Below are 12151 nucleotides of genomic sequence, written 5' to 3' on the forward strand. Positions count from 1 at the left end.
GGTTAGACATATAGGTGACTTATAAGTTACTTAAGTGCAGTGGTAAATGGCTGTGAAATAACGTGGATGTTATTTCACTCAGGATGCACTGGCAGGCCTGTGTAAGAATTGTCAGATCTCCCTATGGGTGGCACAAGAAATGCTGCAGCCCATAGGGATATCCTGGAACCCCAATACCCTGGGTACCTCAGTACCATATACTAGGGAATTATAAGGGTGTTCCAGTATGCCAATGTAAATTGGTGAATTTGGTCACTAGCCTGTTAGTGACAATTTGAAAAGAAATGAGAGAGCATAACCACTGAGGTTCTGGATAGCAGAGCCTCAGTGAGACAGTTAGTCATAACACAGGTAACACATACAGGGCACACTTATGAGCACTGGGGCCCTGGCTGGCAGGGTCCCAGTGACACATACACTAAAACAACATATATACAGTGAAATATGGGGGTAACATGCCAGGCAAGATGGTACTTTCCTACACTACCCAACAGGACTTACCTCTTCAAAGAAGAAACAACAAATCTGCTGACTACACTAGCATGTACAGCAATGTTACAAATGCCCCCTGGAGCATGGGAGGGCAAAAAATGAGCTGTTACTGATTCCTGTTACCACTTCACTGACTACAACTGTCCAAGATGTGGCTGCCTTTTACTCCAACTCAACACAAACTGACAACACCATCTACTATGAACCTCCGGGTGAAGTGGATCCATCCACTAGTAATGCACCGGCTCCTGTGTTTGCAGAGATGGCTTCTGGTTAGTTCATCTACAATGATGACTTTTCTTCAACTTCATCCACACCTGAAACTGAAACTGTTTCATAGACATGTCAGCTGTGCATATATCTTAAAACTATTTAGTTTATCCATGAAATTATCTGTGGTTATTTCTGACATTGCTTGCCTTTCTGTTATAGATTGGGTTTGTGACTGTGCTCTTTCTCTTGATAAATGGTCATTACCTTCCAGAACGCTCTTCTGTCGAGCCAGTGGATGAAGTTCTGAATCCATATCTTTCCTCACATAAGGTCAGAAGAGACTTGTCTCTTGTGAACATTTCAGCAGTACCAATTCCAGATGGGATTGTGTTGGATAAAGTTCCCTTTGATATATACAGTCCTACAGAGGTTATACAACTTCCTCATAAATTCAAAATTTCAGTGACTGATGTAATTACACCTGATGTTGTTTCTGATGACTGGGATGTTCAAACAGTTGATTTAATGCTTGCTGAGCTGTGAGACTACACTGTATTTGAAATCGATGATGTGTATACTAACACTAAGAGTTATGGGGAAATGTTCTGATTTTGCTAACAAACACTAAATTGATTTATTCAGATTCATTTGTTTCCTGGCTTGCAGTTGAAGGATACAAGTACTGGAAAAACACTATTGATGTAAAAAGTGTATGGGGAACACAAGATTTGCAAATTCAGGGTAGGGAAGTTTTATTCAGAGCATGCCTTATTCCTGTTCAAATTATCTTTTTAAATGATACAATTCAACACAAATCCTGTCTAGGGTTAGCAAAAATAAAAGAAATGAATGTGTTCACACCAGCCAAACTCACCAATTGGCAATCCTTCCTAAATGTCACTGAGGAAGAATTAGATGCAAAGGTTCAGACTGGTACCTATAATTCATCACTTTCCAGTCCAGCAGGTGGTTATTGTGGCCAATGGACACAAATGGGTCAGGCATGTTTTGTTAATTCCTCAGAGGGTTTCAAGATTAGCCGGCCGGACCCTCACTTTGTCTCGGGTCAACTCTCGGGTATAGTTAGTTGATTTTTAAAAACATAATTTAACTATAGCACTTCCCACACTCCTTCATAATTATAATAAGACAAAATGTGTTTCCAAGAGATACATTACACATTTTAAGACCAGCATGAGTTCTTACTGCAGTCCTCTTTATTTCATCAATGGGCTCTTAATTCTGGTGTTTTAGGGGCAGTGTATTTATGCAGTTCTCTTGATCCACATATTGTCAGGATACTTCAATTCGATTTCCTCAGAAGCAGAAGATAACTCCTCAGTCCCGACCCGAGCTACTCACAACGAATATTAATCCTTCGTGCTGAGTACCCCGGAGGGGGAAAGGGGAATGGGATGGTAGAGAGACTGCCACAGAGATGATGAACGCCAGTACTCAGTCTGCCTCTTCACATCTAAGATTGGATACAGCACCTGCAAGAGTCACAGTTGCAATTAATAGGGACATACAAAATCAGTTTTTCACTTTCTACTCTCAACACTTAATTCTCTTTAATTCTATTATTTCTTCACTCACCCTGAGTTCTCTGTAGCCTTGCTTCTCTCTATAAATGATAGCTCTTCTTAAAAAATGCTTATTACTGATTCTGGAAGAACTTCTCAACCTTTGTTAGAGATTGGTTTTATGTTGCTATATATATATATATATATATATAGTTGGTGATAATGCGTTCTTCAAATCAGCTGATGTTATTTAATTTCTCCTATCTTATTGTGACTTCTGTCAATACTTGTATTTGCAAATGCTTGTTTATTAAAGTTCGTTTCACCTTTCTTACTTCGACATTTGTTGATAACTTGTATTTGTAAATGCTTGTTTATTACAGTTTGTTTCTCCTTCCTTACTTCGACATCTGTCGATAACTTGTAGTTGTAAATGCTTGTTTATTTAAGTTCGTTTCTCTTTTAAACTCTATTTTGGTTTATTACCATTGAATTTGTAAATGCTTATTTGTTAACAGTTCGTTTCTCCTTTAAACTTGGCCTTTGTTTATAACTTTGACATTTGTAGATACTTGCTCTTTTAAAATTCGTGTTTTCTTTGACTTTAATATCTTAAACAAGAACCTTGTAAACATAAGGTTAATTCATACATTAACTCTGTAGCCTTGCCGACTTCCACGGGAACGGTCTACTATCAAACTGTTCAAATAAACCTTGACAATATTTATCCGTTTTCTGTAATATAATCTTCAAATGTAATTTTACCTCACAGGAGTTTCTGTTCTGAAGCGCGCTCTCTCTCCACACAGCTGATTCCTGTCAGACCTCAGTTGAAGTGCAAGGCTTCCAGCTGGAGAGCTCGTAACCTAGCAACCAACCGATTGCAAGACTAGAACTGTAACTAACCTTCAGGACTCACAGCGGCCATCTTGGATCTTCTCTTCTTGATTCTTCCTTTGAAATAAGCGCAAGATTACTCTGCAAACCTTCTTCCAGTTTGGGCTTTGCTGTCTCCACTGAGGATATCTCTTTGCTTTTCTCGTGCACTTCTTTGATTTGACTTGGCAAGTTTGTGTGGTCATGACACATATATACCAGTGACCTGCTATGAGTTGCTGTCTGTCTCCAATGGTGAATTATATTTATTTTTGTGTGCACCGACCATTGTCTGGAGAAGCCTCTGGAATACCTGTTGACCCCCTTTTAATGTATGATAGTCAATAGGCTTATTTAGTGTTTGATTGGTGTGCGGTCTCCCCTAGCATTCCCCCCACTACTGACTAGAATATCTGAACAATTCTGTACATCTACATCATATGCAAAACGGCCCTTCCTCCACAAGACATCTACTACATGATGGAAACAATTCATACCCATCTGACACAACCATTGTCTAATGCAATATATTTGGTGCAGGTAGTTCAATTGAATTAACTAGTGCCTGAGGGTTATACCATAATTTGTTTTGGGGCCATGAGTGATGGTTGCCATTCACCATTTTGCAGAGACCCCAACACTAGCCTTGCAACCTCTTCCGAGGGCCTGAAACATGGCAGGGATGTTAATACCCAAGGATCTTTACACAGTTGATTTTTTCATTATTGGGAATGTGAGTGTGATCACTTTTGCCTCTAAAGGTATGTGTTTGATAAGGGACCTACATTTGAGATGAATGGATTGAAGATGCGTTGCAGTTGAAGACATTGATAAAACTGGGTTCAGGGTAGCCCGAATTTCTCATGGAGGTCTGCAAAACTATCAGCACAATCGATGATCAAATACTGCCTCAAATGATTCTAATCTGGTCCCAGCTTTCAAATCCCTGTAGGGATGATACCTATTGAAGCCTTAGTGGGGGCGCCCCAGTCAGTGTTTTGACCATATAGTGTGTAAGGCAGGGTCTTGTTCCATACACTGAGCACTATTTTGGTCACTGGGGGAAGGTTCCCAGAGGAATGTCCACCAGACAATAGATGTTGCGTTGAAGTGTTACGCATTGCCTATAGCACTGTTCAGTAAGCTGGAATAAAGCTTTGACCATTATCCCAGTTGCTGGCAGCAATCAAATAAAATGGGATGCTGACTAGTCCAGGTCCCTGCTATTCAAAGGCCCCTATTGAATGTTGGTATATGGAACTTCCCGATGGACACCTATTGCACTCCATTTTCCCTCAAGAACACAGCTGAGATGGAGACAATTTCTTGACAAAGTAGGGAAAGACTTTTGAATGGGATGTTTTGCAAAGTCTAGTAAGCCTTTAATGATGCTACAACCCTATCCAGTGCTAACGTCCCCAGCAGAAATATAAGGAGGTGCTTCAGGCTCTGCGACAGGGAGACCTGACCACCAAGGCTAGTAAGTGCCAGATTGTGCAGGGTTCCGTGGTGTACTTGGGACACCTAATAGGTGGTGGCAAGGTGCAGCCACTCCAGGCCAAGATTGAAACGATCAAGGCCTGGCAACCACCTAGAACATAGACTGAAGTGAGAGCCTTTTTAGGCCTCACTGGATACTACCGCAGATTTGTCATGGGCTATGGTACCATTGCGTCACCCTTGACGGAACTCACTTCCAAGAAGCAACCTAGGTTGGTCAATTGGACAGAGGCTTGTCAGAAAGCCTTTGATTCTCCAAAGGAAGCCATGTGCAAGGCCCCTTTGCTCAAGGCCCCTGACTAGTCCCAGAATTTATTATGCAGACAGATGCTTCAGAGCATGGCATACGGGCTGTTCTAGCACCGCTAAATGAGGAGGGCTCAGACCAACCAGTAGCCTTTGTTGGCAGGAGGCTATTACCGCGGGAACAGAGGTGGAGTGCTATTGAGAGAGAAGCATTTGCTGTGGTCTGGGCACTGAAGAAGCTAAGACCCTACGTGTTTGGGACTCCCTTCCGGGTTCAGACAGACCACAGGCCCCTCAGATGGCTCATGCAGATGAGGGGTGAGAATTCTAAACTCTTGATGTGGTCCATTTCCCTACAGGGGATGGACTTTAAGTTGGAGCATCGCCCGGGGATTGACCATGTCAACGCTGATGGTCTCTCCAAATACTTCTGCCTTAGCGATGAGAGCTCCCAGGAGGTTGGGTAGCTCCCCCCACTTTCAGCTGGGGGGAACACATGTTAGACCTGACAGCTCTAGGGTGGTCACCCCTAACTTTTTGCCTGCCTCCCTCCACTTTTTGGACACTGTTTTTGGTGTTTTTTAGACTCTGCACACTTTACCACTGCTAACCAGTGCTGAGCTGAATATGCTGTCTTTCTTTAAACATGGTAAAATTGGATCATACCCAATTGGACTATTTAATTTACTTATAAGTCCCTAGTAGTGTGCACTATTTGTACTCAGGGCCTGTAGATTAAATGTTACTAGTGGGCCTGCAGCACTGATTGTGCCACCCACTTAAGTAGCCCCTTAACCTTGTCTGAGGCCTGCCATTGCAAGGCCTGTGTGTGCAGTTTCACTGCCAATTTGACTTGGCATTTAAAAGTATTTGCCAGGCCTAAAACTCCCGTTTTTTCTACATATAAGACACCCCTAAGGTATGCCCTAGGTAACCCATAGGGCAGGGTGCTGTGTAGGCAAGAAGCAGGACATATACCTATGTAGTTTACATGGCCTGGTAGTGTAAAACTCCTAAATTCATTTTTACACTGCTTTGAGGCCTGATCCCTTCATAGACTAACATTGGGGCTGCTTTCCTACATTGTTTGAGTGGTAGCTGCTGATCTGAAAGGAGTAGGAAGGTCATATTTAGTATGGCCAAAATGGTGATATAAAATCCTGCTGACTGGTGAAGTTGGAATTAATATTACTATTTTAGAAATGCCACTTTTAGAAAGTGAGCATTTCTCTGCACTTAAATCTTTCTGTGCCTTACAATCCACGTCTGGCTGGGTTTAGTTGACAGCTCCTTGTGCATTCACTCAGACACACCCCAAACACAGGATACTCACCCTCATGTGCATACATCAGCATTTTGAATGGGTCTTCCTGGGCTGGGAGGGTGGAGGGCCTGCTCTCACACAAAGGACTGCCACACCCCCTACTGGGACCCTGGCAGACAGGATTGAACTGAAAGGGAACTTGGTGCACATCTAAGCCACTCTTTGAAGTCTCCCCCACTTCAAAGGCACATATGGGTATATAAACAGGGCCTCTGCCCCTTCCAACACAGACACTTCCTGGAGAAGACAACTGGAACCAGAACCTGCATCCTACCAAGTAGAACTGCCTGGCTGCCCAAAGGACTCACCTGACTGCTTTCTGTGAGGGACTGTTGCCTTGCTGTTTGCCTGCTGCCTTGCTGCTCTCTGGCTGTGGTGAAAAAGTGCTCTCCAAGGGCTTGGATACAGCTTGCCCCCTGTTCCCTGAAGTCTCAGGACCAAAAAGACTTCTCTCTTGCAACTGGACTCCTTGTGCGGGGAAAATTAAATTCACAGCTTGCTAAAACTGATGCACAGCCTTCCCCACGGTAAGAAACTCACTGCACGCCGAACCGGAATGACGCAGTGCGACTTTGCACGGAGAAGATCGACGTGGTGCCTGCGTTGCGACCAGAACTTTGACGCACAGCCCACCGGATCGACGAACAGCCGACCTGGGACGACGCAGCCTGAATTCCAGAGGGGAAATCGACACAGCACCTGCCATGCTGGAAAAAATTCCGTGCAACGCCCACCGGATCTACGCAGCGCTTGTGACTTCAGTCTGCAAGCCCAGGATTCCACACACAGACCCCGGGGCATCTGAAAATCCCTCAACCAGAAGATGATTCACGAGAGAGCGCTGGAAATTGACGCACAGCCCTCCCTGCGTGGAAACTAAATGACGCATCGCCGTGTGCAGCCCGAGAAATCGTCGCACACCCCTTTTTTCCACGCTTCTCCTTCTCTGCAGCCCTTTGTGGAGATTTTTCATGCGAACCAGGTACTTTGTGCTTGAAAAAGACTTGGTTTGCTTTAAAAAGACTTTAGACACTTTCTATCATTCAGTGATATCTCTACATTTACTATTTGCATCTTTGATCGTTTTGACCTGCAAATATCCAGATAAATATTATATATTTTTCTAAACACTGTGTGGTGTATTTTGTCTGATGCTATATTGTGTTATTGTTTGATTTATTGCACAAATACTTTACACATTGCCTTCTAAGTTAAGCCTGACTGCTCAGTGCCAAGGTACCAGAGGGTGGGCACAGGATAATTTGGATTGTGTGTGACTTACCCTGACTAGAGTGAGGGTCCTTGCTTGGACAGTGGGTAACCTGACTGCCAACCATAGACCCCATTTCCAACACTCCTCATACAATCAGATTTTGGATACCAGAAGCTGATGGGTCTCTCACCCTACTGCAAAGACATTAAATAGCATACTGTTTATTCTTAGCCTCACAGCAGATCTATTGTATAGTAAGAGGGCATATGAGTGAAAAAGTTTATCTTGTGCAAAAGGCAAAACATATATTCTCAGTCAATGTTATCAAATGCCTTCTCAAAGGCTATAAGGAAGATAGCTATAGGCTCCCTAATATATTGCATTAAGTTGAAGACATTAAACAGATGTGTAATAATACAATATGGGGGTCATTACGACCCTGGCGGAACAAGTCCGCCAGGGCCGTGGGACGCGGTGGCACCGCCGACAGGCCGGCGGTGCCCCGCGGGGCATTCTGACCGCGGCGGCTCAGCCGCGGTCAGAGAAGGGAAACCGGCGGTCTCCCGCCGGTTTCCCGCTGCCCCAAAGGAATCCTCCAAGCCGGCGCAGCATGCTGCGCCGGCATGGGGATTCCGACTCCCCCTCCCGCCATCCAGTTCCTGGCGGTTCTCCCGCCGGGATCCGGATGGCGGGAGGGGGAGTCGCGGGGCCCCTGGGGGCCCCTGCCGTGCCCATGCCTATGGCATGGGCACGGCAGGGGCCCCCGTAAGAGGGCCCCTAAAAGTATTTCAGTGTCTGCAAAGCAGACACTGAAATACGCGACGGGTGCAACTGCACCCGTCGCACCTTCCCACTCCGCCGGCTCTATTACGAGCCGGCGTCATCGTGGGAAGGGAGTTTTCCCCTGGGCTGGCGGGCGGTCTTGTGAAGACCGCCCGCCAGCCCAGGGGAAAACTCGGAATACCCTCCGCGGTCTTACGACCGCGGAGCGGTATTTCGGAGGGGGGAAGCCTGGCGGGCGGCCTCCGCCGCCCGCCAGGCTCGGAATGAGGGCCTATGTATCTTTATGTCATAAAGCTGCTCGGAGTCTATTTGTCAGGTCCTTGACATCAACTGTGATAAGTGAAATATGTCTGCAGGATTCACTGGATTCACTTGTTTGTAGGTCTTCCTGGTTTCAAGAGGATGGTTAAGATTACTTTGCTTGATTCTAGGGAATCTCCCCCTTTCCTTTGAGGAATGAAAGAGACTGAGAAGCTTGAATAAACTTTTCCTGCAATAGTGTCAGGAACTGGGGTTCAATGACTGACACCTTTGCCCCAATTCTGATGCAAAAATATGTCTGCAAAGATCTATTTGACAATTTAGTTCTCTGGGGCTATACTTTTTTCAATAATATTTGGCAAACTTCTGGGTCATGGTAGTTGGGTCTAATACGAAGTTCGCTACACTCCCCATATATCTACTGTCTTGACGTCTTTTGCTCAAACTAGATGTTTTCATTTTGTCCTCCTGCTTGTAGACTCTGTGGTGCTAGCCATATGTTTGAAGGTTCATTTGTTAGTCACTGTTGGCATGGGAGTCTCACCTGGCTCAGGACATGAAGATTTGTTCAAGTTCAATACTTCAGGATCCATGTTCTGGCTCTAGAACAGTTACTTGCAGATGAGCAAGCTCCTTTGTTTCATGTGTTGTACCAATGAGCTCCAAAGTTTGATTCCTTACCACTGGCTTACGTACCTCTCTTTGTATGGCTGGGGATCTACCAACAAATTATTGATATGAAACAAATGCCTAATTTATTCCTTTAGATCCTTCCTGTATTCCTCTTTTGTCATCAAAAGGTGCCCACATGTCCCATCGCTCCAGTCCTCCAATGTCTAATAAAGCCTCCTTTGGAACATGATCTGACAGCCATCATGCATATTTGTGGGTGTCTGTCATCCTGCCTATTTCCACTGTTGAGATAAATAAGTGATCATTCTAGACAAAAAGACCTCTATACCTGAGATACGTGTTCTTCTTCTGATGTCTTCTGATGTCACTACCAACATGATTAAGAGAGGCCATGAAACACTACACATGCTATCAGGGGTGTCCAGCCATGGACCATTGGAATTTGGGGCTGCCTAAATCCTCATTAAAGACTCCCAGATGACCGTCAGCTCCGGAAGGTATTTCACAAGAATCATTTCCACTAATTGAATGAAAGTCAATCCATCATGGGAGTGTAGCATCAACATTGAAGAATGTCACTGATTTTCCATGCTGTTCACATGTCAATATAGTGTACTTGACCAGCCAGTAGCACCATATTTTGTAGACCTGGTATGGGAACTGTTGTCAAAATATGACTAAGGGGGTCATTAGAACTCTGGCAGTACAGGACCGCCAGGGCTGAAATGACAGAAGCACCGCCAACAGGCTGGCGGTGCTCCCCTGGTCATTACGACTTTTCCCGCCACAATGGCCCCGGCGGTAGTAATCCGCCAGGGCAGCGCTGCTAGCAGCGCTGCCGAGGGGATTACAAGTCCCCCTACCGCCAGCCTTTTCTGGCGGTACGGGGAGTCGCGGGGCCACTGGCGGCCCCTGCACTGCCCATGCCACTGGCATGGGCAGTGCAGGGTCCCCTGACAGGGCCCCATGCGCTTTTCACTGTCTGCTCTGCAGACAGTGAAAAGCGCGCCGGGTGCAACTGCACCCGTTGCGCAGCCGCAACACCGCCGGCTCCATTTGGAGCCGGCTCCCATGTTGCGGCCCACATCCCCGCTGGGCCGGCGGGGGGAAACTCTGTTTCCGCCGTCCGGCCCAACGGGGATGTCATATCGGGCACCTCGGGAGTGCGGCCGCATTGGTAATGAGGGCCTATATTCCTTATGGAACCTCTAATAGACTCTTTGTGGTATGTCGATCCAAACCCATTTCAGTAGAGGAATCTAAAACCGTTCTGTGGTAGAGGTGCTTCTTGGATCATAAGGTCTTCAGTACACTATTGTTTCACAGTTTTCAGCACTGCTCCCCTGTTTACCTTGATGCCATTAAAGTTTCAAGAGAAGCCCATAGATTTGGTGGGGTCTCTTCCTTATGATGTGGGATCACATACAGAAGTGAATAGAAGGCACCTACATGTGGAGTGCTCCTCCTCCACACAGATCAAGATCAGACAAAGCATAGGTTAAATTGGCATCATATACTCTAAGGCTATGGATAATGAGCAAGGGAATGTTACCCATGGCTCCACAGGGAAGGCGCGTCCACGCATCCACATCAGCCCCATTTCAGGGCTTCCCAGCAGGTCTGCAACAAACGCAGGATTGATTAAACTGGCTTTTGTCCACAACAGGGTAACAGGTGTAAGGTGTCATATGTCGGTTGCAGCGACTACCTACATACCTGAATTTCCTCCAGCTTTCTACTTCGGGAGCTCCTTTTGTAGTATTGTGTTGAGCAACCTCAGTTGGTGGGGAGTACAAGTCTTTTGGGAGTGATTTAGTTCTCTGCCCCATCTCACATCCCTCTGTTGATCTTCCTGGTATGTTTTGTATGTGGTATCTCTGCCATTACCCTTCTTGCCTTCCCCTAAGTCACAGTTGTTGCTTATTTTGAGGATCCCTGATATGCCTGGCTTTGCCTCTTTGTTGGTGTCTTCTCTGCTCACTCTCTTGATGGTTCTGGCAGTTCAAAGAAAAATTATTTGGCCATGGAAATAATGTAAAAGTTTGCACAATACAGCAGCATTAAGAAAATGTTCATCACTGAAATTTTGAATTTGGCCTTTGTAAAGCATTTCCTCCGCTATTTGACTTTGTTAGTGTAGTCGGAGAATATTGTGTTGAAGTTGATTTTGAATCATACAGAAAGAAGCTGTATGATAGTTCTTAGAATTGCATCTTTGTTGGTGTCTTCTCTACTCACTCTCATGATGGTTCTGGCAGTTCAAAGAAAAATTATTTGGCCATGGAAATAATTTAAAAGTTTGCACAATACAGCAGCATTCAGAAAATGTTAATTACTGAAATTTTGAATTTGGCCTTTGTAAAGGATTTCCTCCGCTATTTGACTTTGTTAGTGTAGTCGGAGAATATTGTGTTGAAGTTGATTTTGAATCATACAGAAAGAAGCTGTATGATAGTTCTTAGAATTGCATCTCTGTGTTTATAGTTCAGGGTCATGGCAATAAAAGAATGTTGCTTTTATATGGCCAGTATTAATCGGATAGACCAGTGTGCCTTCCAGCACTGAGAAAGATTCTTCCATGAGTCCAATAACTATCTGTTGTAATCTTGTTTAATTAATTAGTTAGTTAATATGTAATTAGTTTCTGTATTTTGTTAGGCATTTATATTAGTACTTAATATATTTAATAGTGTGCTCCATCCCCCCTCCAGCTCTTAAGACTTAGAATGTTCCAAGTGAATTGGATTGTGAGCAGGACCTCATGATAGAATGTTGGAGCTGTGAGGTGAGAGGCTGTTTGAAGATTGAGCCGTAGAGAAGGATTATAAAGACTCGCTTCTGAAACCTGTTGGGTTAATCTTCTTTTCAACACTGGCGACGATTTACGGTGCGCAGGGGGCACTTTCTTCTGTCCCCCTTTTAAGTACTCCATCTGATTAATGAAGGTACTGTTGTTTATTCTATTCTAGCCACGCGATTCAGGCGACACTTAATTGAGCTGCATACCGCTCAAATCTAGTTGACCCTGCAACAGCCTTTGGTATTCAAATCAGCAAGAGGACTTCACCTTATCAGCTGTCAAGTCAA

This window comes from Pleurodeles waltl, chromosome 3_1 (assembly GCF_031143425.1).
Source record: "Pleurodeles waltl isolate 20211129_DDA chromosome 3_1, aPleWal1.hap1.20221129, whole genome shotgun sequence".
In the NCBI taxonomy this organism is placed as follows: Eukaryota; Metazoa; Chordata; class Amphibia; order Caudata; family Salamandridae; genus Pleurodeles; species Pleurodeles waltl.